Source organism: Hyperolius riggenbachi, chromosome 2 (genome assembly GCF_040937935.1).
Source record: "Hyperolius riggenbachi isolate aHypRig1 chromosome 2, aHypRig1.pri, whole genome shotgun sequence".
In the NCBI taxonomy this organism is placed as follows: domain Eukaryota; kingdom Metazoa; phylum Chordata; class Amphibia; order Anura; family Hyperoliidae; genus Hyperolius; species Hyperolius riggenbachi.
In genome coordinates, this window is record NC_090647.1 from 336,408,173 (window position 1) to 336,433,139 (window position 24,967).

The following is a 24,967-nucleotide window of genomic DNA, read 5'->3' on the forward strand; positions in this document are numbered from 1 at the left end:
TTTTTTTTTTCATTTTACACTTCCTGATCACTGTGATTGGTTTACAGGCTGAGGTACGAAGCTCTGTCTCTAGACTGCTAAGTCTTGTAGAGGTGGGAAAGTGCTATTGTGTTCCATGCATGGGAGCCGGCAGTGTTGAAACTATGCTTAAGCAGGCACAAATGTGGTATAGTTTTTACTACGGCCGGTCCCAAAGCGGTTAACATTTTAGGAGCACTTATTTCACTGTCTCAACATGGCCTAGATTTTCTTGCATTGTTAGAAAATATCATTTTACAACTGATTACAGTGTAGATAAGGACCTCCTATTCTAGGGAGGGTTGTGTGGCCAAGATTGCAAGGCTTTTGGAGAGTCTAGAAGGGACACCAACAGCCTGGTCATGGCCCCTCCCACACTGCATGGCTGAAAGGGGTGTGGCAATCTGGGCTAACATCACAGTATAGTGTACAAAGGGACTATGGAATAACACTGTTCACTCTCAGCAAGGAGAAGGAAAGGAGTTACAGGTTCTATAGTCAACACTAGGGAATTACAAGCAATTTTTTATAGCTTTGCAGTAGTATGCCATTTTAGTATGGTAGGGTGTGTGGATAATAATACTGACATTGCACTTTGAAGTAATCATTTCAGCCACTGCTATTGCTTAACACTGAGTATAGAAGGGAAAATTATAATCTGTGCAAATTTTTTAATTGTTGTCTGTGCCCTCATGGCAGAGAAATCCCTTTGTTTCCTATCCGCACCATAGAGCAGAAAGTGAGAGTAGACCTACACAATGATAATGCAGAATTCATAATAAACTACCAAGCATCTAATTCACTTGCACTCTAGTATAGTGCTATTTGGTTTTTCTGCCATTTAGATTTCCAACTGAGTTTTCCCATTGCTTTTTGGCTTGTTGACAGCCTATCAAGGGACAGCAAATGAGAGAAAATCTTAGTTATGAAGAGAGCTTAACTTAAATTTTAAACTGCTTTCCAGTCTATTCAAAACTAAAATTCTCTTTTAAAGAGGAACTGTAACGACAAAACGGCCCCTGGGGGGTACTCACCTCGGGTGGGGGAAGCCTCAGGATCCTAATGAGGCTTCCCACGCCGTCCTGCGTCCCTCGGGGGTCTCGCTGTAGCCCTCCGTGCAGCGGTGACGCAATATTTACCTTCCTGGCTCCTGCGCAGGCGCTCTGATGCCTCTCGGCGCCGAAGTAGGCGGAAATACCCGATCGCCGTCGGGTCTGCTCTACTGCGCAGGCGCAAGTTTCCGGAGCCTGCGCAGTAGAGCGGACCCGACGGAGATCGGGTATTTCCGTCTATTTCCGTGCCGAAAGTCGCCACAGCGCCCCCGCTGGAGCCAGCAAAGGTAAATATTGAACTGACAGTCGGCACAGTCGCCGGCTGTTCGGAGGGCTGCGGCGAGACCCCCGTGGGACAGAGGACGGCGTGGGAAGCCTCATTAGGATCCGGAGGCTTCCCCCACCCGAGGTGAGTACCCCCCAGGGGAGGTTTTTGTTGTTACAGAGTCTCTTTAAGGGGAAGCTAAATACAGGTGTCCTGGGTTGAATTGCATTGCTATTAAAGGGACTCTGAAGTGACATGTAACAAAAGAGATAAACATATGTCTGCTTCTTTTTTTTTTTTTTTGTCATGTTAAGTGTTAAGTATTCATGGGGTTAAATTGCAGTTTCTTTGCAGTCAGGAGGACCGTAACATAACTCTTGTATAAGCAGAAGCAATGGTATCACTTCGGACACCTTACAGTTACTGTTTTTTGGGGATTCCTTCATGCACAGGATGACCTGATAGCTGTTCATCGCCTACTCCTCTTCACATCAGTTACAGACCATTTATTTATACATTTCTAATGCTACTAACATAGTTAGGTGACTAAGGATCAGTCCACAGTTGAGGCAGAAATGCAATGCTTTACGGATCGGAAATCATCAGAGAATGCTACATTAAGTTCAGGAACCATTTACATTCGTATGCTAGTTTAATGGATCTGTTTGTTCTTGTATGCTCAGTGCAATGCAAAGTCCTGACCTTATTTTCCAAATAAGCAGTTGCATTTCTCACAGAAGCCTATGGTGGAAACCCATCTGCTCTAGACTCAAAACTTACCCCAAAGGACCGCCAGATGGGATCTTGCACTGTGCACTCCGGCTGGCCATTTGCAATCTTACCCCAGTTTGGCAGTTTCGCCTGAGCCTCATTAGGGTTCATTCACACTAGTCAGGGAGTTGAAATGCATAAAAATGCATTAATAAAAAACTCATGAATAGGTGTGAATGGATTTGTGAGTTGCTGTGCATTTTCCTGCATTTCCCTGCATTTCCATGCATTTCCCTGAATTTGAACTCCCGACGAGTTGAATTGCACTGCACAGCAACTCACTTTTGTAGTGTGAATGATAAAATGAGTAGTAGCAGTAGGGTATTGTACCGTGTTAGCCATCAGTAAAAGCAAGAAGTTATAAATCAGGATAACACCATTTATTAGCTAACTAAAAATGAATAAAAATAAGCAAGCTTTCGGCCTTGCAGCCTTCGTCGGGCTTATATCCTGTTAGTTTGCAGGCTGGTGGTACAGACAGCTGTATACATGCAACATCAAAAGGGAAAACAGGCATCTTAATGACATGTATTTATGCTTGAAAAAAATATCTGTTTTCCCTTTTAATGTTGCATGTATATAGCTGTCTGTACCACAAGCCTGCAAACTAACAGGATTATAAGCTCGACGAAGGCTGCAAGGCCGAAAGCTTGCTTATTTTTATTCATTTTTAGTTAGCCAATAAATGGTATCATCCTGATTTATAACTTCTTGATAAAATGAAAGTCTATAGCCTTTCGTGTTCCCATGAAAAATGCACACTATGTGCAGTGAGTCAAAACTCACTGCAACTCACTTAGTGTGAATGAGCCCTATGGTTTAAAAAGGGTTGAAACTGCAAATCTGAAAATTCTTGTACTTTTTGCTATGTACAAAAGTATTAGTGTAACACAATTCTCCCCCAACATTGTTTTTATAAATAGATTAATTTAATCAAATACCTGTGTCCCTGTGCAGTGCCTGTATCAAGGAAGGTGGGGAGCGATAGGAAGCAGTCTTCTTGTTATAGCTTTTCTCCTCCTTGCCTCCTCTGTCATAGAGATGCGTTGCTGTGTCGATGACTGATGCATCATTTAGAAATGGACCCAAACTGCGCAGCTTTCCACTACCCCAATACTGCTGTCAGTCACTGTGACATCAGTAGAATTGGACCAGTGGAAAGCTGTGCAGTTCAGGTTAATTTACAAATGACACATCAGCCATTGCCATGGCAATAGATCTCTATGAGGGAGAAGGCGGGGAGGGGCGAGCTATAATGAGAAGAGAGCTTCCCGTCATTCCCTTCCTTCCTTGATATAGGCACTGCACTGGGACACGGGTAATTGTATAAAGTTATCTATTTATAAAAAAAAATGTTGTGGAGAACTATGTTACACTAATACTCTTGTGACTAGCAATAGGTACAAGAGTTTTCAATTTGCATTTTCATCCCACTTTAGCAAACGTTCAACTTCAGCTACAGCTGTTGCAGTTTTGTTCCAGAAAAAAATGCAAAAGAAGGGCAATTAATAGTCAGAAAGTAGAGGAAAAAAGAATGGTTCTGTATTAGAGTGGGGTCCATGGTTCACAGTGGTGTAGCTAAGGAGCTATGAGCACTGATGCAAGTTTTACATGGGGTGCCCACAGCATAGCACCAATATAGTGGTTGAAGGATTGCCCCTGGTGGTCCCCACTGGTTCAGGGGCCCTGGTGCAATTGTTACTTTAGCATCCCCTGTTGCTGCATCGCTGGTAGTTCACCTGTTCTCTCCTGCAGTGTGATTGTATCATGAGATACTTCCCAAAGCCCCATACAGACTTTTGTATTTTACTGGCCAAAATAATCATTTATGAGCTCTTATTCAATTCATTTTTTTGTCCTATGTTTCACCTAGGAGATAATTTTTCATCTTCTATTTAAAATAACGTTTCAGCACTCTGCATTTGAAAAAGTACAAAAAGTAGGTAAAAAAATGGCGTCAAAAGTTTAAAGCAGTAGGATTAGCCAAACTATGATAGGGAAAAAACACATATATAAGTAGATTACGTAACACATGAATTGTACTGTCCACATTTTGATTTCAGTGAATGTTATATAGTAAATGAAGAGAATTATATTCCTGGTGGGGGCCATGTTTTTTGCCCACAGTTTAGGCTAAATCCTGATGTCATTTCTGCCCTTTACTTTTTTTCTTTTCTCCTCCAATCGCTGAGTCACCTCAGCCTTGCTTGTAAACACAAGTGAGCAGGGGATGGTGTTTCAGATAAGCAGCTAGGCAGGGAAATAAATGGAAGAGGAGGAATATATTATAGATAAAAAGAACCCCCAGCATGCAACTGTTTGGCACTGACTACTAAAGGGCCAGTGCTCCTTAAGTATGTGATAACTCCAAATCATAACAGCAGAAAAAGTTTAGCAAGTTTTGAATGAAGGATTAGCATCTTTATCACTTAATACACTCAGACCAGTTGCTGTTCATTTTTATGGTGACAATCATGCTTTAACCTCCTTGCCGGTTTTCCCGACCTGAGCTCGGGGTAGAAAAAATAAGCTATTAGCGGTGATCCCGAGCTCAGGTCGGGGTAGGCATTGCAGAGCTTTACCTGTAGTTGTGGAGTCCTGCGCGCGATCTCGCTGCGCAGCGGGACTCCAGCCTCTCTCCCCAGCAGTGTGGGGTCTTTCCCTGGCCGCCGGGATCCCCCATGTCCCCACTATTCTTCCGGGGACCCGGCAGCCAGTTGGAGCAGCGGAGCCGTGGTGGTGGCAGCAGAGCGGTGGTGGCAGCGTGACGTCATCGGGGCGGGGCTAATATTGAAAACGAACTTCTCTATATTAGAGAAATATAGAGAAGTTCGTTTATATGTATATTAGCGCCATCTTGTGGGCAAAGAGAAAACTGCAGCACAGGAGCCCAGGAAGGTACATTTTTTTTTTATTTTGCTGCAGATCTCCCTGCCAGAATGATTTTTTTCAGGTTTTAGGGTCTGAAAGAGTGGAAAAAAATTGCACCGCTTTTAGACCCTAACATCTGGAAAGAATCAGACCGCCAAGGAGGTTAAAATAACTTTTCAGCACTCTGCATTTGAAGAACTACAAAAAGTAGGTAAAAAAAGTAGTGTCAAAAGTATTATCTTTGCTATTGTACATACAGCTAAAATGTCTCAGTGTGGCCACAGCTCCCCCATCCATCATGGTGCCCCCCCTCACAGCAATCAGGGTGGTTGCATGCTTGGCACACCCCTAGAAATGGGGCTGCATAGTGAAATCAGATTTTTGAAGCAATAACTGTTTTGAAATGCACCTGCTAAGCCAATCACAATTAAACAGAAGAAAATGGTTTGGTGCATCAGCAACACAATACCATCTTAGCAATTAAAGTTTTGTAACATTAAATGAACCAACTGTAAGGAAACGCGGAAAGGCCGCCGTCTCTCGAGGTGAGGCGGCTGTTTCCGCGTCCAGCATGGCGTCACAACGCGGAAAAAACGCCGCATGCCGCATAGGCAGTGCGGCGGAGTCCGCATTGGTAACGGCGGAATCCGCATCAGAGGCGGCCCCCGCTCTAGATACATTGCATGACAGTACTGGTGTGGCTGGGACTGATAGTCCACCAAGATTCAGACTTACACGCGCGCGAGCACAGAGGCAGAGTTTAAATAGCAGTTAGAAGGGAGTCGGCTGACCTGCTGACAAATTCCACTGCTCCCATTGGACCAGCAATTAGGGAGGTCCTGGAAAGGTCCTAGAGTATATATACTGCTGGTTGTTCACTTGCTCTTTGTCTGGCGTGCGATCACATATGTGGGAGCACCCAGATCCGTAGTCAGATCCGCAAGTGTGCCGGGACCAGCTGGAGCTGTAATCCTACACTTAGCTAGATTCTGTTGATAGCTAAAGTACTAGTTTGATTGTGATTATCTGTTATGACTTTTGCCTGCCTTGACTATCCTCCTGAACTCTGATCTTGTACCTCGATATTTCTGATACTCTGTTGCCGAACCCCGGCTCGTTCCTTGACTCTGCTTCTGCTTCCTGATTTTGTACCCCGATATATCTGATACCCCGTTGCTGAACCCTGCCTGTACTTTGACTCCGCCTTTGCCTCCTGATCTTGTACTTTATCTGTCCGTGTGTGTACGACCTGGCTTGTCCGACCTCGAGAACCGACCTTACTGTTAGAGGCGGTTCCTCGCTCTGTTAGTGATCCTTCCTCCTGAAGGTTACTTTCAGTCTGTCCTTCCTACTGTCAGTCTGACTCCTCCCGTCTTGGAGAGCTCAGGTCTGCGGAAGGAATCTGTGCAGTACTCCTTGCTGCACTGAGGCCTAGTCCTCTAAGTGTTAGGCCTCGTTCACATCTGCTGCGCTGAAAAACGTGTTAAAGCGCATGGTAAAAAACGCATGCGCTTGTGCGCGCTTTAGTCCGCGTTTCTGTGCGTTGCGCTGCGCTTCTTTAAAGCACGTTTTGCTTACTGTAGCAGCAGCAGTTGTCAATAAAACTTTGTTTTTGTATGTAAATGTATTTTTTTCTCCAATTAGGGCTAAAAAACGCATGCGCTTCTATGCGCTTGTACGCGCTTCTATGCGCTAAAAAAGCGGACCCATTCACTTGCATTGCTGTGCGCTTTCCAGCTCAGCGCACAGAAATGCCTGCAACACTACGTTTCTGTAACGCTGCTCAGCGCAGCGCATAGATGTGAACCAGCTACATTTAGTTACATGGAAAAATCAATACCTTGCTGAACGCACAGGGCAGTGCGCTGTGGAAAGCGCACAGAAACGGCCCTGATGTGAACGAGGCCTTATTGTTGCACCTAACACTACACTCTACTCAGGTGAACAGAGGTTAGCTAGTATATCGGATTATCAGTGATACTGCAGATCACGTATATCTGGTATACATCTGTATTCCCAGTGATTCTGCAGATCACTGGTAATCAGATCCTCTCTGTGCTTCACCGATCGTTACACCAACACTAAAGTTGCTGCCCTGGCCTGGGCCATCACTGCAATAAGAAGAAACTTGAGTAGTGGCAATATACATAGCAATGTAAGAACTTGTGGAAACTGGAGAGATCTGAAAGAAAATTAGTTCAAATATATGAATGCAGACATGGAGAGCAAAGTCCATTCTGTCTGTCAGGATGCATGTGGAGAAATGCTGCAGGGCTGGCTAATTGTGGCTGGATGGTGTAATGGTTAAGGGTTCTGCCTCTGACGCAGGAGACCAGGGTTCGAATCTTGGCTCTGCCTGTTCAGTAAGCCAGCACCTATTCAGTAGGAGACCTTTGGCAAGTCTCCCTAACACTGCTACTGCCTATAGAGCGCGTCCTAGTGGCTGCAGCTCTGGCGCTTTGAGTCCGCCAGGAGAAAAGAGCGATATAAATGTTATTTGTCTTGTCTTGTCTAATCAATGAAATCAATGTCTTCCTGCATTCTTCACTTGAAAAAATATGGCATTATTTTGAACCACTGCTCCACACAAGCAAAACACACCAAAGTATTCAGTGTTTCTTGTGCAGGTGGTTCATTTTATTCAAGAAGTGCCATATTTAAGTGTAGAGTGCAGAACATTCAATTCTTCAAGTAGCTATGGACATTTGGATCCCTTATCTCTTTAGGAAGAGAGCAAGGCATAAATTGTAGAGTTGAAAGAATCCTATAGAAAATGGCCCCCTATGTGGGATGATGCAATCCCCCAGCCAGTCAGCAGCAACATGCTGGTAGCCGGATGCTTAGTTTCCCACAATTTACTAGATTTCTTGTACTGGCAAGCCAATGAAAGTAAGACGAATTCATAAATGTACTCAATACACTAAAGGTGGCAACACACAATACAATAAAATGATCCGATTTTACGAAAATTCAATAAAAACTATCGGATTTCCAGAAAAAAAACAAAAGCTTTTTTTTCATACGACTGAAAAATCCGATCGGATTTCCTGTTTTCTTCGATTCTTATCGATTCGGAATGCCAGATATTTTTCTTCAATCTTTCTAAAAAATGTATGGTGTGTGTTAGATTGTCAATTTATTAATATACACAGCCTAGCAATTTTGACAAAGTTTCCAATCATTTTTATCATAATTGGGGAAAAATTGAACATACGTGTGTGGTACATTGGTCAGATTTTTTAAATGTTACAATCAGTCAGAAAAATGTATTGCAATTATTAAATTGAACAGATATTTAAAAAATTGTATGGTGTGTGGCCACCTTAAGAAAGAATGCAACTTCCTAACAGTACTGACAACCCAGTACCAGACATGTATATATCATTAGATGATTACTCTTGACTGCTTGACTGCCTAATTGACAGCATGAAGTAGTTACAAAAAAAAAAAAAAAAAGGCACCCAGTTTCTGAACTTCCTGTAGCTTAAATCATGTCATACAGTTTCTCCAGTGTGAATTTAGGCCAGATATGCAGAGAAGTTGCTAGTTATGTCTTTCTGCTACTCACTATTATAATTGACTCCCTTGGCTTCTGCCTGCTTCATAACATTCCTGTAACAACAGTCTCACTGCAGCTGAGTCACATAAAGATTTTTATCAAGATATCCCTGCACTCTCTCCCTCTTGTTACTATTTGCTCTAAAGTTTCACAGAAAAACCTTGCTTTCCCCTAAATATGCTCCCACTAGGCCAGTCACATACGCATATACAATCATGTCAAAAAGTAGGAATACACCATAGAAATGTTTATCCTTTATTACTATGTATATGTATTTCATTTCATGCCTTCAATATTTAAAGAAACAATTGATAATATAACATATATAGGTTATTTATATTAATTGGCCCATTTTGTGAATTTAAATTTTAAAGAGAACTTTGAGGTAAGAGACAAATCATATTCCTCTTAAAGTGTACCAGAGACCTGCAAATGTAAAGATTGTTTACTTACCGGGGGCTTTCTCCAGCCCAATAAGCACGGATGCGCCCCTCGCTGTCCTCCCGCAGTCCTCCATTTATCAGCAATCATCCCTGGTAACTGGCTCAGTCGGGTTTAGTCTGGGTCTTCTGACCTGGACTGATGCGACTGAGACAGTTACCAGAGATGATTGCCGCTAAACAGAACACTGTGGGAGGACGGCAAGGGACGCATCCATGCTTATTGGGCTTGAGGAAGCCCCGGGTAAGTAAAAAATCTTTACATTTGCAGGTCTCTGAATTACTTTAACCATTTGAGGACCGCGGTGTTAAACCCCCCTAAAGACCAGGCCATTTTTCTTAATTTGGGCCACTACAGCTATAAGAGCTCCGCCTTCCAAGGGGAGATGCGCGCGCATCGGCACATGCACTCTCCTGCTAGCCCCATAGAAGGCCGTTAACACCAAGCGGAGTGGAGCGGACCTGGGGCTGCCACCGCGTTCACGCCACTTGGCGTGGAGTGGTCGGCAAGAAGTTAAAGTGAACCCGAGGCGACATGTGACATGATGAGATAAACCCAGGTCTACTGCGCATGCACTACTGCGCAATGCAAAACATTAATAACTAAGCTGGGGTTGTTTTTTTTATTTTATTTTATTTTATTTTACGAGCTGGAAGAGTTCATTTTCTGGTATGCAAGTAACAACTTCTGTCTTATCGGTACCTTGTCTGGAATATAGGAAATTTCACTGATAAGCAAATTACAGCCATAAAAGTTTTCCTGGCAGAATACTAATTCTGAGCACAGGGGAAAGATAGAAAAGGGTCAACAGTTCCTGTATTTTAACGCTGGGACACTTAATTGAGCAGAGACAATAAAACATTCAATCTACTTTGTAGTTTACCCCAAATATAAAATAAAACCATGGGATCTGTAAAAAAGTTATTCTTAGGGGTAGGAGGATAAATACATTTGTCTATAACATTAGTTTATTTTCACCTTGGGTTTACTTTAAACAATGTACATTGCCTCGCTGTCCTGCTGATCCAATGATTGTAATATTTTAGCCCTGAACAAGCATGCAGATGAAATGTTTCTGACAAAAATCTGACTAGATTATTTACATACTTGTTTCAGGTGTGTGATTCATAGACCCTGCACAAGCATGCAGATCAGATGTTTCTGACAAAAATCTGACTAGATTATTTACATACTTGTTTTAGGTGTGTGATTCATAGACCCTGCACAAGCATGCAGATCAGATGTTTCTGACAAAAATCTGACTAGATTATTTACATACTTGTTTTAGGTGTGTGATTCATAGACCCTGCACAAGCATGCAGATCAGATGTTTCTGACAAAAATCTGACTAGATTATTTACATACATGTTTCAGGTGTGTGATTCATAGACCCTGCACAAGCATGCAGATCAGATGTTTTTGACAAAAATCTGACTTGATTATTTACATACTTGTTTCAGGTGTGTGATTCATAGACCCTGCACAAGCATGCAGATCAGATGTTCCTGACAAAAATCTGACTTGATTATTTACATACTTGTTTCAGGTGTGTGCTTCATAGACCCTGCACAAGCATGCAGATCAGATGTTTTTGACAAAAATCTGACTTGATTATTTACATACTTGTTTCAGGTGTGTGCTTCATAGACCCTGCACAAGCATGCAGATCAGATGTTTTTGACAAAAATCTGACTAGATTATTTACATACTTGTTTTAGGTGTGTGATTCATAGACCCTGCACAAGCATGCAGATCAGATGTTTCTGACAAAAATCTGACTAGATTATTTACATACTTGTTTCAGGTGTGTGATTCATAGACCCTGCACAAGCATGCAGATCAGATGTTTCTGACAAAAATCTGACTTGATTATTTACATACTTGTTTCAGGTGTGTGCTTCATAGACCCTGCACAAGCATGCAGATCAGATGTTTTTGACAAAAATCTGACTACATTATTTACATACTTGTTTCAGGTGTGTGATTCATAGACCCTGCACAAGCATGCAGATCAGATGTTTCTGACAAAAATCTGACTAGATTATTTACATACTTGTTTCAGGTGTGTGATTCATAGACCCTGCACAAGCATGCAGATCAGATGTTTCTGACAAAAATCTGACTAGATTATTTACATACTTGTTTCAGGTGTGTGATTCATAGACCCTGCACAAGCATGCAGATCAGATGTTTCTGACAAAAATCTGACTAGATTATTTACATACTTGTTTCAGGTGTGTGATTCATAGACCCTGCACAAGCATGCAGATCAGATGTTTCTGACAAAAATCTGACTAGATTATTTACATACTTGTTTCAGGTGTGTGATTCATAGACCCTGCACAAGCATGCAGATCAGATGTTTCTGACAAAAATCTGACTAGATTATTTACATACATGTTTCAGGTGTGTGATTCATAGACCCTGCACAAGCATGCAGATCAGATGTTTCTGACAAAAATCTGACTACATTATTTACATTCTTGTTTCAGGTGTGTGATTCAGACACTACTGCAGTCAGAAAGATCAGCAGGATTCCCAGGCAACTGGTATTGTTTAAGTGTCCTTTCAAACTTACTGCAGTCCATTGGGTCGCAGAAAAACACTGCATCCCATCGCAAAAGTGCTGATAGTGCTATGGGGCTTTCACATTGTGTGTCACATTGCGGTGGGTCCTGTCCTGATGATGCACGAGTAACTGTGCGTCGTGCGTGTTTCACCCGGGAGTGAGGCATACTTTTATTGGAAAGTATGCCTCACTGAATGGTTTGAAGTGGGGAAGGGGCCCTCAAGAAAATAAATATGGCAGCCTCCATATGTCTCTCACTTCATGTTCCTTTTAATTTAACATGTGGACAAAGTACACTATACTTATATCATACCATACTTACAATTAGAATCTAGTGAGCGAGATCAGGTATAGATACATGTGTAACCACACATGTAGATGTGAGTCAGTGGGCTCTAATGCATATTTCTTAGTTAATGTTTTTACCGATATCATAGTTTTATAAGTATGCAGTTAAAGAGCTAATCACTGCCACACAGTGGCGCGCAGATCATCATCAGAGGTACCCACTGCCCCTCATGGACTTACTGACCCAAACACTATATAACACTGCTTCTTATGGACTTACTGACCTACAAACTACAGTATATAACACTGCTTCTTATGGACTTAAGGACCCACACACTATATTGTATAAACCTGCTTCTTACGGACTTACTGACCCACACACTATACTGTATAACACTGCTTCTCATGGACTTAAGGACCCACACACTATACTGTATAACACTGCTTTTTACCGACTTACTGACCCACACACTATACTGTATAACACTGCTTCTTATGGACTTACTGACCCACACACTAAATAACACAAGTTAATTTCGGGCAGTGAATCCAGAAGAGCTAGATCAAAGGAAGAGGTGGAAGAGGAATGTGTCAATATTACTGTGAGAGCTACTGACATGACACTGCACTGCTCTGTTGACAGCTGGAAGTATGTGGAGATGAAGCAGCCTGATGATATCACTGACTGGTGCATAGAAATGTACGCTAGGGAGGATATTTACATCCTCTGCAGCATTTTTTCAAGTAGGCCTGGCTTTGATCCTGATATTCCTGCAGAGTTAGAATCACAGGCAGAGGAAGCTGCAAGCACTTGCCAGAACTGTGCAGGTCCTGCTGGGTGAATTAACCAGTATCCATGGCAGACTGAAAGTAGCTCGCAGTTGTGTCAGCCTATGCCAGCAATTTGAGCATCATTTCACTGTTTCAGCAACATCAGGCACACAAGGAAAAAGTCTAATTTATTCTAAAAACTTCACCACACAACTAAGAAACTATAAGGGCAGCTGATTATTTGCCCCAGCAAGCCTAAGGAGAGCAAATATCTAATTGTGCAGTGTGATCTTATTTCAAAAGCCACTGGTACCTAGATTGAAAGAACTGTCTGAGGCTTAAGAAAGTTATAGATGCCTATGAGTAAGGGAAGGAATTTAAAAAGGTTGCCAATATTTAAATCTTTATGGTGTGGGCTTTCCCAGGGCACAGAGTCTAAGAAGATACCAGGTGTTCACAAGCATATGCTGCATGGTACAGTGGTTACCACTCCTGATCAGCAACAAACGACTTTGCTGTTGGTAACCACCAGGTCATAAACGCTAAGATTGCTCCACCACCATTAAAAGAACCTTACTAGGGTAGGTCTCTGAAGAAGGCTGCAACACTGTGGTCAAAACAAGGCAGACAGTGTTAAAATTGGTTGGGAATAGGCTGTGGCAGCAAGTATCACAGTAGGCAGGCTGATGCTGAAGGAGGCAGTATGTGTTTTGGTCGGTATGCAGGCTGAAGTCAAGGAAGGCAGGCTGAGTTCAAACCATAGCTCCCAACTGTCCCTCTTTTGGAGGGACAGTCCCTCTTTGGGAGCTCTGTCCCTCTTTCCTCCTCATTTGTCCCTCCTTTAGGACTTTGTCCCTCTTTCTATGTAAATATATATATATATTTCTCTATTAAAAAATGTGTTTGACTCCTAATCCAACTTTATTCCTATCCTTTAAATTGATATAATACTAATTTTAAAATGTTAATATGAAGGAAAAAGAAACAGGATAGAAAGGACCAGTGTGGTTTGAATTATAAAACAACATACAGTATTTTTCTTATTAAATCTTTATGGTATGTGTGACTAGGGCTGTGCCAGGGGCATGATCAGGGGTGTGGCAGGCGTGGCTTAAGTGTCCCTCTTTCTGATCTGAACAAGTTCGGAGGTATGTCAAACCATGTGGTATTGACTGTGGTTAGTATGCTTGCAATAGTCAGTGCAGGCAGCAGAAAAAATTAGAACTGGAAAAGCAGAAGGCCAGGGCCAGAACAGACAGGAGCCAATGTGAGACAAATCCGTTCCACAATGGATAATCACAAACACAGGATAGCATGCTAAAAACAAAGCAATCTGAACATCTCTTGGCTACTGAGATGTGGCTTAAGAAATGTCTTTGGCATATGGGTCCTGCCTTGATCTGTGAAATTATGTATCTGTTTTGATAAGCCTGCACCTAAACGCATGTCTGCATGTCTGCATGTTAATGCATGCACAAAGCACAACATTTGTATGTGCATATATGTGAACCAAGAATGACCACAGAGCCACGTGGGTGCATGCTATTTCATGCCTGCAAAACAGGACCTCACACCCACCAAAAGTAGCATTAGATCACCAATCATTCAACTGCTTGAAAGAACATTCACGAGTGAAGAACATTTCAAACTAATGTCAACTTGTCCTGCTCAGCAAGTTCAACTTGAGAGCAGAACAGAAGCATGACCTCAAGCTTTGCAGTCAAATAACATAACTTTGCTTCATCTGTCCAGAGTACATAGTTCCAAACTTTTTTAGATGCTCATAATCAAACTTTAGTCTTGTCCTGATTTTCTTTTTGGACAGCATGGGTTTCCCCTTGGCACAACTCCCATGTTGATCATGTGAGGAAACCTATACTATAATATTTTTTATAGAAATCTTGAGTTTGTATGGATGTACCTACCCCCTTCATAAGTCATACAGCACTTGTAAATATCCACTGGGCCCTTTTTTGGCAAGATCCAAAATCCAGCACACTGTGTTACCTTTTGCCTCCCAACACTTTAAGAAAGCTAGCTGCTAATTTTAGTGAAAACAGCAAGGTATAGAGGTCTACTAGAGTTCTGTACTAATGCTCAAAGGAAACATCACTAGTTTAATTACTCTGACTGGAATTAATAAACTGTGGTCAATTAGCCACTCCATGTATTGATACTAAATCAGAGCAGGATCTCTACAGAATCAGAATGAAACTTCTAGTAACAATTAAAGCGGACCCAAAAAAACATTTTTTAATTCAAAATATTTAGTTGCACCACTCTGACACATACAAAGATAAATAAACACTCCTTCAAGCTTATGAGCATTTCAGTGCATGCTTTTCACCCTTCTCTTTTCATATAATAACTAGGGTTATAAAGGTTCCTCCTTTGCTGGACACCTCCTACTCCACCAGTCTGCCGGATTCTGTCCCGGCAATATGAAAGGAAGGGAGTGGTTCCTCCAATAAATGTAAACTATTTTATATTTGTCATCATGCAACTAAAAAAAGGCTGCTATTTATTATTATAATTTAGAAAATAGATTTTATTACTGAAATCTTGTATTTTTAATTTGGGTCCACTTTAAGTAATATGTGGAAATGGTAACAGGTTTCCAGTTATACTGTATCTAGCAGTATGAAATAGCTTGGTAGCCGTACAAAGGTGAAAATAATTTTGCTAATGTAAATGCATATATGGCATGTTTCAGACTCAAAGCAACTGAGAGCTGCAGCCACTAAGGTTTCGGCCACCCTGGATCATTGCATAGCCTTGCCCAATGACTCAGTGAATAGCTGGCCTCAGCCAAGACATAATGTGGCAGCACTTCCCCACAAAATGCACGTGATGTAGCAGAATTTCCCTCTAAAATACACATAACAGGGCAGCCCCCCCCCCCCCCCCAATACTCGTAGTGCAGCAGCATTTCTCCATAAAATACAAACAAGTCCTTTTAATTTTTTTACTCTAGCCCAAGGGGTGGGCAAAGTTTTTGACTCATGGCCACATAGAGAGGTTTGCCCCAGTATTAGCAGCCTTTACCGCTGTTTAAGCTGACTGGTGTTCCCCAGTATTAGTTGACCCACAAAATACACATAATTGGCATCGGCAACATTTCCCCACAAAATACATATAATGCGGCACTGTTTCTCCTAAAGATACACATGACGTGTCAGCATTTCCCCAAAATACATATAATGAGGCAGTGTTTCACACAAAATACACATAATGTGGCAGTTTTTCCCACAAAATAAACATAAAGCGGCATTTCTCCAAAATACACATGAGGCAGTGTTTTCCCAAAGTACACATGATGTAGCAGGGTTTCCCCAAAATTCACATGATGGGGCAGAGTTTCTCACAAAATACACATGATGTGGCTGCCAGCATTTCCCCCCAAATACACATGATGTGGCAGCGTTTCCCCAAAATACACATGATGCAAAAAGATTTCCCCAAAATACACATGATGTGGCAGCGTTTCCCCAAAATACACATAATGCAGCAGAGTTTCTCACAAAATACACATGATGCAAAAGGCTTTCCCCAAAATACACATGATGTGGCAGCGTTTCCCCAAAATACACATAATGCAGCAGTGTTTCCCCAATATAAACATAATGCAGCAGTGTTTCCCTGAAATACACATTATGTGGCAACGTTTCCCTACAAAATACACAAAACGTGGCAGTGTTTCCCCACAAGATACACATGATGTGCCAGTGTTTCCCCAAAATATACATAATGCGTCAGTGTTTCCCCACAACATACACATCTTGGGGCAGTGTTTCCCCAAAATATACAATATAGCAGCATTTCCCCAGAATACACACAATTGGCAGCATTTCCCACAAATACACATATAAAACATAAGCATTTCTCCCCTTGAAAACGCATGAGAAAATCCCATTAAAAAATACATTTACCCCATGAAAACTTTGAGTGAGAGTATTCCTTGAATGTTTCTGCCCCCATCTCCCCATTACTACCTAATAATATGGTGTCAGTGGTGGCACCTGAAAATTAAAATACTTTCTGCCCCCGGTTTTCATAATTTTTAAAAATAGACTCCAGTGCCGGGCTTCAGACACCATTGTCCTGTAGCCCTTCTGCTGTACCGCAGAGACTTCTGCAGCTGCCGGTGAGCTACAAACGATGAGCTGGGACAGTGTCCGATCGCCAGTTCACCTACAGGGGGAAAGATGCATGTAAATCAGCCTTGCGTCAGCGGGCCAGATGAAATATGCAAACGGGCCAGGTATGACCCACAGACCATAGTCTGCCCCATCCTGCTTTAGCCATATTGACAAAAAATACTTTACTCCTATATATTTTGCTATAGATAACCATGTCAAAGAATAATGTCAAGAAACCGTGATTTGAGGCAACTTACTAGGTACATAGTTACATAGTTATTTGTTTCATAAAGTCAGTTTGATCTGCAGCAGGGTAGAACTAACCACCCTGCTGCAGATCAAACTGACCTTATGAAACATTTCTAGTATACCACATATTACACCGTATTCATGGTTATGTCAGAAGAATTTCTAGGAAAAACGTAACAGAGAAGATCGTTTTCTTATTCTGCTTATTAGTATTTATGTTTAAGTGACTGAAACTGGTATGTGCACAGCTCAGTGTGAGATGCTAACATTCCAGATAGCATTCCAATTTACAATGAATGCTAAGTACTTGACCAGGAAATTATTTTACAGTCATGTGCATTATATTCAAGCTGTTTGGTGCATTATTATTTATAATCATTTTATACACTTCATGTAACGAAAAATCCGCATCGCCGGATGGATTGCGGAAATATGGTCGCATCCAGTCCGGCAAGCGGACCTTCCAACGCGGGATGCGGAAATTCGTCCGCATCCGCTGCGCAAACCCGTCCGAGCACTCTGCTCCAAACTCACCAGCATGCTGCTCACCAGGGCTCTGCCATCTTGCCTCTAGGGGGTGCGCGCGCACGCCAAACACGCCTTTATACTCTTAGAAAGCGTGTCAGCTGACCTGGAGGTCAGCTGACATTTTAGCCTGCTCTGATTGGTTGCTGCCTGGGGTGGAGACTTCTCTCCCAGGCAGTATATAAGGAAGTGCTTTTCAGTCACACTTCGTCTGTGTTTGCACTCAGACCTAGTCTGCCTTGTATTGAGATTGTGTTATATATTGGTTTGTCGCCAATATATACACATATTATACTGTCTTGATTTATCGTGTATGATTCTGTGCCTGTCTTGACTACTCTTCTGCTTCCTGATTCTGTACTTCGCCAGCCCGTACCGTTACCGACTATTGGCTTGGTTTCCGACTATTCTCTTGTCTCACGTTTCTGTACTGCTGCCGCCTGATCTGTTGCCGAACCTCATTTTGTCTGACCTTTCTCCCTCCAGTGGAACGTCTCCCACGGTAGGGTTCTATCAGAGGCTTGCCTCTTTGAGACAACCGCCACTAGCAAACCCTTGCTGTTAGAGGCCGAGATTCCTCCACTCCGTCCTTTGGAGGATCTCACACACGGGGTTCCCATTCTGAGGTAACTACACCTCTGAGGAATTACTGTGTGGTGGATTTTTCCACAGACTTGTATTTACGATGTATATTATTGTTGTCTGCTGTTCCAGCTTGCCTGGAGGTTGTATCTCTGTGCCCTATAGAGATACTCGATTGTACCAAGCACCCCTTTGCTTACGATTGTACTGTGTCACGCTATACTTGCATTATTGGTGATTCTGCAGATCACCATATAATCAGGTATTGTATCTGCATTATTGGTGATACTGCAGATCACCAATGATCAGAATCTGTGCTTGTTGACACCAATCGTTACATAAACACAGACCAGAAAGAAGTAAGATGGAGGAGGTGGTAAATCAGCTTCAGACCGTAAGGGCAGAAGTAGAACAGCTGAAGATGACTGTGACTGTACAGCAGGCTCAGATTACTCAGCTGACTGAGACTGTCCTGAGGCTGAAACCACCACTTGACGTTCTACCTCCCCCGGCTCCTAGTGGGCCTAAAATGAATATTCCTGAGAAATTTTCAGGCGCTAGGGCAGATTTCCAGAACTTCCGACACAAAGTGTTATCTTACTTTCAGAATGAGACCTGTGTCCTCGGGAACCGAGGCTCAGAAGGTTACTCTCATCAAGACTCTCTTGCATGCAGAGTCCAGAATTGGGCTTATGGCATACCTGATGAGCATCCTGCCCTTTCTTCTGTTCAGGAGTTTTTTAAGGTCATGGCGATCATTTACGATGATCCGGATAGTGCCGCCACGGCTGAACGTAAACTCAAAAGCCTTAGACAGGGACGCAGTACAGCAGAGGAGTATGCGTCAGAGTTCAGGAAGTGGGCAGTCTCCTCTAGATGGGAGCGGTATGCACTCCTGGATAGATACCTAGATGGGTTGTCAGAGGCAGTCACTGACGTGATGGTTAGTCACCCAGAACCCAAAGACCTAGATGAGGCTATATCACTATCTATTAAAATAGTTAGACGTTGGAGGTACAATAAGAAGGGCAGGTACCCTATGTACTCCAGGGCTTCGGGTACTTGTAGCTCGGCAGCAGTGGAGACTGAGGAGCCTATGCAGCTAGGCCATGGGCGCCTTACGGAGGCTGAGAGGTCAAGAAGATGCAAAAAGGGTCTCTGCATGTACTGCGGAGAGAAGGGCCACATTGCACAAAACTGTGGTAGGAAGTCGGGAAACTCCTTAGCTTAGGTGTGGTTGGGGGTACCACCCTAAGCGGAGTAGTTTCACCCCCTAAACAAGAGAAAATATTATTGCCCTGCTTCTTAAACTGGGAAGGGCAGAACTTTCCTACCACAGCATTTGTGGATTCTGGATCGACTGCTAATTTTTTAGATTTAAGTTTTGCTTTAAGTTTAAACATCCCTGTACTTCCGGTAGAAAAACATTTGAATGTTACAGCAATCGACGACACTCCTTTGCAGGGAAAGTCCCCACTGTGCCAGACTCCTCCTCTATCGCTGCAAGTAGGAGCCCTGCACAAGGAGATCATTCAGTTTTTTGTTTTAAAAATGTCTACCTCTACGGTGATATTAGGGTTACCTTAGTTACGATTACATTCTCCTCAGTTTGATTGGGGGAATGGGCAGTTAACTACTTGGTCACCTTATTGCTCACAGCAGTGTTTACAGAGAATAGTCTTGTGTTCTACTAAGGTTCAAGTGGAAGGAGTACCTCCACAATATCAGGAATATTCCGATGTCTTTTGTCCCAAGGCAGCAGATCAATTACCCCCCATAGACCTTTTGACTGTCCTATTGATTTGAAGCCAGGAACCATGCCTCCCAGGGGTCACCTATACAACCTCTCATCCCCAGAAAAATTGGCCATGGATGAGTACATCCAGGAAAATTTACAGAAAGGATTCATCCGCCCTTCGAGATCTCCTGCAGTCTCTGCTGTAAGGGAATGGCCACAACCATCTGGGCTTAAAGCACTTCAGAGATTCTTGGGATTCGCAAACTACTACAGAAAGTTTATCAAGGGGTTCTCTTCTGTGGTATCTCCACTTACTAACTTGGCTAAGAAAGGGGCTGATGCCTCTCATTGGTCAAAAGAAGCATGTGCAGCATTTTCCTCTCTAAAAGAAGCTTTTTGTTCTGCTCCCATATTACTTCATGTAGATGTTGCATATCCATTCATAGTGGAGGTGGATGCCTCAGAGGTTGGAGTGGGAGCAGTGTTGTCTCAACGTTCAGGTCTTCAGGACAAACTTCATCCCTGTGCTTGCTTTTCTAGAAAATTCTCCCCTGCCCAGAGAAATTATGATGTTGGGAACAGGGAATTGTTGGCCATTAAGCTTGCTTTTGAGGAATGGCGCCATTGGTTAGAGGGGTCTGAGCATGTAATAACTGTATACACAGATCATAAAAACCTACAGTACATTGAAAAGGCTAAAAGACTCACCCCCCAGACAGGCTAGATGGGCTCTCTATTTCTGCCATTTTAATTTTATAATTACGTTTACACCAGGGAGTAAGAACGTTAAAGCAGACGCCCTTTCTCGTTGTTTTGGACCTGAGACTGCTCCATCTCCTTCCCCAGAGAGTATTCTGTCAAAAGAGATCATCCTGGCAGCCACTGAAATTGTTGAGTATCTTGTTAGCCTCTTAAGCCCTTTCCAGTTGGAAGTCCCAGAGGGGAAACCAGAAGGGGTTCTATATGTTCCTTGTCTCTTGCGTCCCAAAGTATTGCAGTTGTTTCATGGACACAAGAATGCTGGACATCCTGGCATTACCAGAACCCAGGAATTATTGTGTAGATTTGTAGGGTGGCCATCATTACAACCAGATTGCAGGGAATTTGTTAAAAAATGTACCATCTGCGCCAGGAGCAAACCCTCCCGACTAGCTCCAGTCAGACTACAGTCTCTGCCCTCCCCTCAGGAGCCATGGACGCACATTTCCATGGACTTTGTAGGAGAACTTCCGGTTTCCAACAGTAAGACTGTCATATGGGTAGTCACTAACAGATTCAGTAAGATGGCCCACTTTGTGGCTTTGAGTAGTTTCCCTACTGCTCAAAAGTTGGCAGATCTTTTTATTCAAAACATTTTTAAATTACACGGTATTCCGGAAAATGTGGTCTCGGACAGAGGGGTCCAGTTTGTCTCCAGGTTCTGGCGGGCCTTTTGTAAGGGGATGGGTATGTCGTTGTCTTTTTCATCAGGTTACCATCCGCAGACCAACGATCAAACGTAAAGGATCAATCAGTCCTTGGAACAGTTCCTGAGATGTTATGTGGCGGACGCCCAACATCAGTGGGCGGATTTTTTACCATTTGCAGAATTCGCACATAACAATTTCAGGAATGAGTCCTCTGGTTATGCGCCTTTTCAGGTAGTCAATGGGAAGTTCCCCAAATTTTCTCCCTTGCCAGTGACGGCATCTCCATTCCCTGTTCTGGAGGAGTGGCAGGAATCTTTTAAGGGGATTTGGGCTAAGGTCGGGGAAAATCTAAAAAAGGCTTTTTGCATACAGAAGAGGCAGGCAGATAAGAAACGATCTCCGGAGTGGGAGTTTAAACCAGGGGACAAGGTTTGGGTGTCAACTCGGCATATAGCTCTGAGACAGCCGTCCGCGAAACTGGGGCCCAGGTATTTTGGTCCATATCCAATTTCCGAAAGGGTTAATCGTGTTACTTACAGAGTCAGTTTACCGCATTCTCTAAAGGTGGGGAAAGCCTTTCATGTGTCGCTCTTGAAGCCGGCTGTTCAGGTGGATTCCCTCCCGCCTCACCCTGTCATGGTTGATGGTGAGCCTGAATGGGAGGTTGAGGAGATCTTGGACTCCAGACGAGTTCAGGGTTCAGTGCAGTATTTGGTGCATTGGAGAGGGTACGGTCTAGAGGAAAGATCCTGGGTCAAAGCAGGTGATTTACATGCTGATAATCTTAGGAGACGGTTCCATGAGCTCCATCCTGACAGGCCAGGTGGGACGTGTCCGGAGTCCACGCCTAGAGGGAGGGGTACTGTAACGAAAAATCTGCATCGCCGGATGGATTGCGGAAATATGGTCGCATCCAGTCCGGCAAGCGGACCTTCCAACGCGGGATGCGGAAAATCGTCCGCATCCCCTGCGCAAACCTGTCCGAGCATTCTGCTCCAAACTCACCAGCATGCTGCTCACCAGGGCTCTGCCATCTTGCCTCTAGGGGGTGCGCGCGCATGCCAGACACGCCTTTATATTCTTAGAAAGCGTGTCAGCTGACCTGGAGGTCAGCTGACATTTTAGCCTGCTCTGATTGGTTGCTGCCTGGGGTGGAGACTTCTCTCCCAGGCAATATATAAGGAAGTGCTTTTCAGTCACACTTCGTCTGTGTTTGCGATACCCTGTGTCAGCACTCAGACCTAGTCTGCCTTGTATTGAGATTGTGTTATATATTGGTTTATCGCCAATATATACACATATTATTCTGACTTGATTTATCGTGTATGATTCTCTGCCTGTCTTGACTACTCTTCTTCTTCCTGATTCTGTACTTTGCCAGCCCGTACCGTTACCGACTATTGGCTTGGTTTCCGACTATTCTCTTGTCTCACGTTTCTGTACTGCTGCCACCTGATCTGTTGCCGAACCTCATTTTGTCTGACCTTTCTCCTTCCAGTGGAACGTCTCCCACGGTAGGGTTCTATCAGAGGCTTGCCTCTTTGAGACAACCGCCACTAGCAACCCTTGCTGCTAGAGGCCGAGATTCCTCCACTCCGTCCTTTGGAGGATCTCACACACAGGGTTCCCATTCAGAGGTAACCACACCAGGAATTACTGTGTGGTGGATTTTTCCACAGACTTGTATTTACAATGTATATTATTGTTGTCTGCTGTTCCAGCTTGCCTGGAGGTTGTATCTCTGTGCCCTATAGAGATACTCGATTGTACCAAGCACCCTCTTGCTTACGATTGTACTGTGTCACACTATACTTGCATTATTGGTGATTCTGCAGATCACCAATGATCAGAATTCTGTGTTGACACCAATCGTTACACTTACACATGATATAGGGGAGGGGGCCTTTAAACAACAGTGAAATGTATAGAGTATAGAGTCAGGAGTGGGGCCATTAGACACCAAGGAAGTGTATAGGAGAGAGCCCCCTATAAACAGGTGCCTGCGTAGAGCACTCCCGGCCGTGACCACGTGAACAAGGATGCGCGTCTCACCGGGCAGCGTCTGCGCAGTCAGTGCCACCACCCTGACCAGGAAGTAACTTCAAGGGGTTGGTAGGCACTAGGCAGTACCAGAGGGGGACGGAGAAGAACCGGTGGAGCGGTGGGCATGAGTAGAGTACACTAAACATGCCTGCTCTCCCCCCATTTTTAATTTAAATTTGCACAATTTGCAGTTATGATTTAAAATGTCTTTCAGAGCAAAATATCAGTTTATATGGGGAGGACATGGGGACCACTAGACTCCAGGTGATGCTGAATGGGGGAGAGTGGGAGGACCACTAGACACCAGGCGATGCTGTATGGGGAAGGAATTGGGGACCACCAAACAGTAATTAATATCGTCTATTGAAATGTATGGGCGGCCCATACATTTCAATAGACGATATTAATCACTGTAAAAATAACACTCAACAATATGTACATTACTCTGAGGACACTTTATTTGTCTCTGTCTTTTCAGTGTGTACTCCTATTTTTTATTGCCTGAGGAAGCGGGAATATACCTGCAAAAAGCGTTGCAAAAAACCCTGGAGTGTACCAATAAATTTGATTGTTTTGAATACACAGTTTTTGTGTCTGCTTGCGGGGGGTAAGTCCACCACTGCCTCCTAAGCAATTTTAAAGATTTTAAGAATTGATTTTATCCTGTTGGCACTTCTGTTCTTCATTACGTTATAAATACTGCATGTTCTTGCATAATATATTAACCACTTCACAACTGAGGGGTTTTCCCCTTAAAAACCAGAGCATTTTTCACATTTTGCACTCCTCCCATTCATTTGCCAATAACTATAACACTACTTCACACAAGTAAATTATCTATATCTTGTTTTTTTCGCCACAAAGTAGGCTTTTCAGGGGTAATACTTTATTTGAGTAATTATGTTGTTCTCTATGAATTTTAAAGTGAAAAAAGAAAAAAAAAATGAAAAATACACAAATTCTCTATTTTAAAGCACTATAGTTTTAGAATAAACAATGCTACCATAGATAAAACCCACACATTTTATTTGCTATTTTGTCCTGGTTATTCCAACATTTAAATGATGTTCCTAGTACAATGTATGGCGACAATATATTATTTTGAAATAAAGGTGTATTTTTTCAATTCTGTGTTATTTGTTTTCTCATTGTACTCTATTGGTAGTTACAAGCCCTTATATGCAAACGTAACAGTAATACACCCTCATGGCATACCTATTTATAAAGCAGAGTCTCTAAGGTAACTATTTTTGCATTATTTTTTCAATTCTGTCCCTTTTTTTTTTTTTTACAAATGTTTTATTTTGGTACACAGTATAGTAAAATAAAAATGTTATTGCTTTTCATTCAGTTTGGGGCTAAACAAAATTCACATGACATAGGCCTTAGCTCTCAAACATCCCAAATTCTATTCTCCCACTTGTCGCGGTTAAAATGATACCCTATATACATAATCCCATAGCTTTTTGGCCTCACAATACACCGTTAACCATGATCAGCGCCAATGGATTTTTCAAGGCCAATTTTTGCAGCAAAAGTCATGCAGTCATTGATTCTTAGCAAAGCCCCTGGAGTCTCAGAACATTCGATACAGGTCATAAATGTCACCATTCTGAAAACTAGAGACCCGGGCCTACTCAGATATACCTATTGTGTAACATTTGGATTTATGAGGTT

General features: G+C 42.8%; 1 protein-coding gene across 2 annotated transcripts in view; it reads right to left on the reverse strand.

Moving 5' to 3' along the window:
* Positions 1 to 24,967, reverse strand: part of GRM4 (glutamate metabotropic receptor 4) — a 327,989-nt gene that overhangs the window by 14,708 nt on the left and 288,314 nt on the right. The gene's annotated exons all lie outside the window — the stretch shown is intronic.